Source organism: Serinus canaria, chromosome 11, assembly GCF_022539315.1.
Source record: "Serinus canaria isolate serCan28SL12 chromosome 11, serCan2020, whole genome shotgun sequence".
In the NCBI taxonomy this organism is placed as follows: Eukaryota; Metazoa; Chordata; class Aves; order Passeriformes; family Fringillidae; genus Serinus; species Serinus canaria.
Window position 1 is genome coordinate 12,500,874 of NC_066325.1, and position 7,762 is coordinate 12,508,635.

Consider the following 7,762-nt stretch of genomic DNA (forward strand, 5'->3'; position numbering starts at 1 on the left):
TGCTGTTGGGTTGTGCCTTCTTGATTACAGACCAAGCAGAAGCAGCAGCACCCCCGTTCTCTGATGAAGCCTTTGATCTCTGTCCAAAGAGCTGCTGAATCCTGGGCTCAAGCAAGCGGCTGCAGTGGAAAAGCAGCACTGAATCTGAGCATGCTGCTGATGCTGGTGCAGCAGGGACTGAGTGCTGCAGGCAGCTCTGGGAAGGCTGGGTAGGGTCTGCTAGCCCAGCCTTCCAGTGTTGGAGAGGCTGCAAACCACAATTATGGTCAGCCTTGGAGTGCTGGAAACCTGGGCAGGGAAAGGTCACACACGTGTTTCAGCTCCACGTGCCTCTCAAATTTAACCCCAGCCTTCGGCAAAAGCCAATCCCACTCCCTCCAGCCACACCTATCAGACCTAAAGCGTTAAACAATGTTGCTTTCCAGCAAGGAGAATACAAACTGTCCCTTGCTTTTCCCAGCAGATTTATAAAACCCAGTTACAATAGGAATATGGAGATGGTCAGAATTGCACGGGCTAAAGGCGAATTTGAAAAGATTAATTCTCTATTACAATCCAACCCTCGATTTTGTAACCTTAAGAGAGCAGAGTCCCTGAGACTCCACTGGGCTCTGGCAGCATGCCTGAGTTGACAACACTGTGACCTGACAGAAGCCAGAATCTGACATACTTTAATTCTTCAAGAAGAAACAGCATCAACATGGGTTTGAGGAAGGAGGGAGATGAGAAGGGAAATCCAGCCCTAATGGAAAGGCCTGGGGTGTTGCCAATATTTTACATTCTTCGTGACACAGTTTGCTGCTGGCTCCATTGCCTGATGTGATTAGTCCAAGAAAAAATTGGCCACTGCCTTCCCAGCCCAGTGCTGTCCAGATGCTTCTTGCCTCATTCTCTGCCCACAGCCAGAATCCCTGCAGTCACCAGAAGCCCTGCAAGCCCCCGAGGGACCCATCCAGGAAGTGCATTATTCCTTTCCCCTGCATTTGCTGATGTTATCTGGAAAAGCACTGGCACGATTTCAGTCCAGATCCTATTGACACAGATATTGACACAGATATCAAGGGGGAAAAAACATTCCTAGAGGAAATGAAAAGGTCTAACATGTAGTCTAGTTCCAGAATAGACCTGCTAAGTGCTTGCACAGCCTACATGGCCACTTAAAGAGCAAAGAAATTCATCCCTATCCCCAGCTCATCATAAACCTGGCAGCAGGTTCATAGAAACTTTTTCTGAGTCAGCATGGTCCAGCAAGTGCTAAACCTCTACACAACTAACTTTGCATAGGTTTCCACCTTGCTTACATAAAGTGACTAGTGATAAACCCATAAAAATCTGAGGTGTGAACCAAAATATCTGGATGAGACCACCCCAGGGCTCCACTGGAGTAGCTGTGCTGTGCACACCAAATGTAGAGCAGCTCCTTACCACCAAAAGCTGAGAATCAAGCCACAGAACAGAACTGATTTCTCCCAAACCATCTTCCCTGGGCTGGCTGAGGAATGCCAAGTGCCAGCACTGAGCTCACTGTGCTGCTCTGGGGGCTGGAGTTTGCATGGCCAGGGTGATCCAAAGCAAGAATAGATCCTCCAAATGGCAGTGCTGCTATAAACAGGGATGCTGTCTTGGCTTGCCTCTTCAGTAGCTGTGCAAATCATTTCTGGGCAGCAGAAGCGTAAGTAAATAGAGGAGAAGCACACGAGAGGATCTATTTCTCTAATTTACTCAATTTACTGAGAAGCACCAGGGCAATTTTTAAAAACTGCTCACTGCTTGGGAGGTTAAACTCTGTCAGTTTCTAAAAGATTTATTATTCCTGGCTGTAATTACAAATCTGAGTAAGAGACTATCTAGAAAAGCAGATCCATTTAGCCTCTGTAGCAAAAGTGTATTGGGGACTCAGAGCACATACTGGGGACCCAGAGGAACAGCATTACTCTATTCTCCATGATTCAGACCTTCTCCAGATATCCAAGCCCTCAAGTCCAAAAATGCAAAAAAACCCATCCAGAATCTGGCCCAGAGAAACAAGTTTCCTTTATATGTACAGCACTGGCACAAGAAGAATTCTTGTTTGCTGAATACTTGTGAAAAACACTGCTCATTTTTCATGTCTCTGAGCAATTTCATAAAGTCAGCCTCAGAAGCCCATGTTGCAAAAAGCAGGACCCTTTCAGACAGACAGAATTCCCTGACTGCAGGCTCAAGCAATACCCGGCCTTCAGCCTTTATTACATCACTTTGTTGATTTGCAAAGCTGGTAAACACAGACCCATCTTCAGGCTCCTGAGTGCTTTAACCGTTTGTCACATCAGTGATGTCGGAGCTGGGATGGGCTAAGGGTACAGGGACGTGTAGAGAAGAGTTGCAGCCACAAAGGTGACAACTGTTTTGTTAATAATTAGCATCTGTTGCCATCGGAGCTTGTAAGCAAGATCCAAGCAGGGAGGAAAATGCTGTGCCAGCATCTCTATTGGATTTGTGGCTGGTCAATGGGACTCTGCAGCTTCCCACCATCTGGAGGGACTAGTGATGGCTTTTGGAGCCATTGCAAATTGTGAGTCCAGAGCAGGGCCTGCATATCTGGCAACAGAAGCTCCATCATTTTCCTTGCCAGACAAGTCCCAGCAAGTCCCAGAGAATTTGCTTAGACCTAATCCACAAACCTGTTGTGGAAAACAGAGCAAAAGACCACACCACAATGAAACCGCATGTTTCTTGTACTGGAAAAGCACTTTATTCCCAAAACACAGATCTAAACACAGCCTGCACTGGGTCCTAAAGGAAACCTCTCTCTGTTGATTCACCAGCTGATGTTCACATTTGCTTGTGTGAGAAAAAGCATTTTTCATGCTGTCACACACTTGTGAGGGATTTCCAGCCCTGGAAGTTACCCTGCCTAAGACCCCAGGACACAGTTATGCTCCTGCCAGTTCAGGGGATGATGTTTTCCCCCCACACCTTGAAAAACTCTCTTCTGCCAGCACATGACACAACTCAGAAGCTGAGCTGGGCAGACTTTTCCAGGGGCCCGGCACACATCCCCCTCCTGCCCTACTAAACAGAGGAGATGAACAGCAGCACTCCTGGCATGGCCCTGTCTGGCATTTCAACAAGCACCTAATGAATATCTCACTGAATCTTGGAAAAACCACTCTGGAGTCGCCTTCACTAACTGCAATCTTCTTCCATCTCGGTGGTCTCCTGACCAGATCCAGCTGTGAAGGTGCTGCTCCCCTGCAGCCAGCCCTGTCCCCAGCTCCTCTTCCCTCTGCCAGCAGAGCAGCGCCAGGCGGGAGGTTTGCAGAGAAACCAGGAGTTCCAAAGCGTAATCCCGAACAGATGGCAGCTGTAGCCGTGCAGCCTCAGAAGGGCACTTTTAAAAGTAAATAGCAACAAATGTTTTGGTGTGTAATGCGTTGAAATCTTGATCTCACACAGAGCTTATTTTCTTTTTTTTCCTCTCCCAGCAGTGGCAAATGGCTGAGGACAAATGCTGCTGAAAAGAATGGAGAAAGAAAAAACCTCAATCAATTAAATGTTTTAGAAACAATTGTGTTTCAAAATCAACAAGAAGAATTCATGAAAATCAATCCTAATTCAAGAGGGCTGTACTGATTTGTTCATCTTTCCCTTTCCCTGCCTAAGCAACCAAAGCAATAAAAATGATAGCTCCATCTCGGGCAAGGAAGCAATTGAAACTTCAAAAACATTCAACATCAGCTGATGAAGCTTGATGCAGTCTCCATGGCCTGAAAGCTAAATATTCTGCAAGAGAAGCAATGTACCAGGCAGATGAGTGGGAGTTTCAGATAACTCCTACCCCTTCAGCTCGTTTCTCTCGATAAAGCCAAGCAAACCAAGGTAAGATTGCCCTGTCACAGGGGAAAAGCAGAAGTGTTTGTATCAGCAAAGGCACTGGAGCTGCCTCAGTTGCTCTTTGCCAGTACGAAACAAAAGCTCTGCTCTCACACGGTGCCCACCCAGTGCCACCACCACAGGGACATCAACAGGGAAAATCTCCTGGCAAGTGAAACTAGGATCTGCAAAGCAGATCCTGATGCACCTTCCTGAAATGCCACAGCTGTGGGAACATGGGCAGCATGCCACAAACCTGCAGCTCTTCATCTCATCATACCAAGTGGTCCCAGAAGAAGCACCCCTCGGGAAACCCAAAGAGCAGGCCTTGGGCACCTCCTGCTCCCTGGATCTGGCCCCAGAGCAGCGTCACATGAGAAAAAGCATTTTTCAGGCTGTCACACAGGCATGGAGGGAGGCTGGGGGATCACTACCAAGTGTGTTGATATTGAGTTTTTCCAGAATCTCCCACTCAAACATAGAGTGGGGGAACACATCCCCCTGTCAGGATCTGCTCTGCTCTAAGCTGAAGTCACACAAGCGTAATTCTTGCAGCACCCAGCCTTGTGCAAATAAACTGTGTCCAACCACCTTCAGAGAGCTTCCTGGCAGTGCAGAGAGCAGCAAAGCCAGGGCAGGGCACCCATACCCACAGGCTCACGTCACCTCACCTTGGCACCACCAACCGCTGCTACTGAGTTTTGTCTTGAGACAAGCAAACACAGACTCAAGTGTGGGTTAAAAGGTATTTGGAAGATAAAACTTCCTCATTAGCAAGGACATGCTCCCAAAGAAGGGTTTCTCTTTAACAGGCACTGACAGCACCCTGTGTCATTGCATGGCAAGATCTGAAATAGTTACTCACACTGGAGACTGTTTATCTGTGACTCACAGACATCTTCCCAGCTACCCCCATGCTCTCTAAAAGGGAGCAGGAATTTGAGCGAGAAAAAAGCCCTGGGAATAACAGTGTGGAATGAAATGAGGAAAGGCAGTTAAGAGAGAAGGAGAAAAAATCTGGAGACAAAACATCACAGGAAGAAGAGAGGAAATGTAAAATATGGTCTTGAGAAGGCTCCCAGACACCTGAGATTTTTACAGGTTCAGATTTTCTTTAGATAAGGCTTTTTCACTTGTTTCTATAAAGTAATGAATTTTGTCAGACTTCCATCTGCCCCATAAAATCACAAAAATTATTCAGACACACTTCATTATTCTTCCTATGTGTCTCATGGAACAAGAGGGAGATTTTAGGAGGGAGACAGTAGGGACCTACATGTCCTGCTATGGTCACAATCCAAGGAACTTAGATACCACTTGATAACTCTCTCTATACTTAAGGATTCAGTGCCCTGTTCTTCTCTTCCAGCAAGGTTCCCTGTTACTGCAACTTGAGCAAATGCTTGAGGATTTGGGATGCATTTATCCACAGCACTGTAACAGAAATTGTGAAAAGGATTCTCAGAGAACAGAGCAGCCACTTTCCAGAGGGCATCCAGGATTTGGGGTCCTTTCCTCTTTGTGACCCTCCTGGTAGTAATGCACAGTCTAATTTCCTTTTTGTCTTATATTGCACAGGAAAACATACTGCAGTTTCACTGCGGCTAAGCAGAGACCAGGACCCAAGAGTAAGGCATGGGGCTGAACTTCTTACATGGAAAGAGAAAAACAGGCAGAGATTTGTGCTTTACCAGCCCCTGCCTTGGACCAGCCCAGCAACATAAGAATGTGTTTGTGCTGCTGTTCAATGCTGCCATCACCCAGCAACCAGGGAAGCCACTTGCTCATCAGAGAAGGCTCAGGATGGTGACCAAGTACCCCAAGAACCCTTCCTGGGGTCCTCCTGGAATGGTGTGATCACGGGTTGCACCACTGTGCAGCCTTACCATATTTGATCATTCCTAAAATCCTCTAGCTTGTCTGGGCACACAGGATTGGAGGGTGAGCCCAGCAACCCAGCAGCCAAGCCACATTGCAAGCAGATTTTTCTTTCCTCAAATATATCCATTATATCTCTTCATTTAGCTGGCATTCACTGAAACTGATTTCCTGTAGACTTGGTTAAGAGATTAAAACTGTATTTATTTCCAAGCCAGCCAGCCAGTATGACCCATTTGCTACAATGGATAGAGGAAATAAATGACCTTACTACTTTTTTATGTCAAAACTGCCCAGGATATATCCTCAGTTCCTCACTGGACTTTGGTTTGATTATTTTGTAATCACATGCTAAAGTAGACAGGGCTGATGTGTGTGGGAGGCACATTTTATTTGCTTGATAACACTTGTAGTGCTGAGCTGTCAGAGACCCCTCCTGAACCGTCCTCCTCCTGCCAGGAGTACAGGTGGCATTCCAAAATGTGCCTCTGGTGTTCAGCTCATGCAGGTCAGGGCTGTCCTTGGACAGAAGAGATCTACAGTTGTCACACCAAACCCTCTATAACTACTGATTATCATCAGGAAGAAAAAAATAACTGCTAAGATCCTTTCTTTCTTAGCAAAAACACATTTTAGTTCTACCTTGGCATAAGCCAGTTGAAGGCAGAGGACTTAGATATAGCCAGAATTTTCTCTCTTCCAAGCAACTTCCAGCTCTGTACACAGGGTAAGTCCTACCACATTCATCTTCAGTACTTAAAAAACCCTTCTCATTGACCCACTTTGTTCTTCATATCAAGCAAAGAAAAGGAGAGAGGGTAGAAAGAAATGCCATCCTTATGTGTATGCTAATGGATAATCTACTTTTTTCAAAGGTTTAAAAAAAATCAACAAGATATTAATAACTTATATTTACATATCTGTTCATCCCAAAAAAGAACACCAAACTACAGGACTACCTGTGTCTCATGTCACCTCCTGCTGAAAAGTGGAAGAGGACAGGTGTTTAAAAATTTAGTGTAATTGTTTTCCAGCAGTAAATGAGGTGAAGAAAAGAATACAATGTTCCATGAATTTGAGGAAGCAAGTGGCAGCCAGCTTAATCCTCACGTGAACTATCGATGCAGGTTGCCAGAGATCTCACCCCAGCACACAAACCTCCTGGAAACAATTGTGTTAGGACATCATGGAACTCATGCAGCACCTTTGAAAAACCCTTCTTCAGCCACAGAATAAGCATTTTCAGCCAATATTTTGATCTTCTGGTCCAGGCAACTATAAAATATATCTCAGACAAGCTGGACTACTACAGAAATTGAATTCCTCATGCTGTGACAATGCATTTCTCAACGTTTCTGTCATTAATGTAGAAGTCTCTTGAGCTGGCCAGATGCTCAGTATCTGACATCACCAAAATCAAGAGGAGTTTCACTGCTGCCTGGTGAAACCATGAGAAACAGCCAATAGCAACTCCCAGGGCAAGACCCTGCTTTTGGCAATTTCATGGTATTTGCTGGCCACAGGCAATCTCAGTAGGTAAGGATGGCACACCACAGCAGACTGATGAGCTGCCCAGCCCAGCCTCCTCGATTCTCTCCAAGGCCAGTGCAGGCTGCACTAGGAGGGACAGAGCATTGCAGCCTCTCCTCCTGCACTCATGCCTCTGACAGTCTGTCACCTGGGGACAACTTAAGCCAGAGGTAGTAATTTTCTGTATTTAAAAACCTTTGATGGATCTTTTCTACAGGACTGTTTTCCTCTGCTTTTTAAACCTGGATCAGGTTTAGCATCCAGCCAATATTTTGATATTTAGTGAGTGCACTGATCCTCCAAATACAGAGTTTGCTTCAGGTACTGTTTCATTCTTGCCCGAGATGTCATTTCCCCCAACATGACCTTCTCAGAATACCACTGCCTGTTTTGCATGTGCAGAATTTGTTCTCCCACATCCCCTCCCTGTGAAAGCAAGTCCTTGTCTTAGGGCATTGTGAGGGATGCTCACGAAGGTTAGCTTCAGCCAAGGACAGCC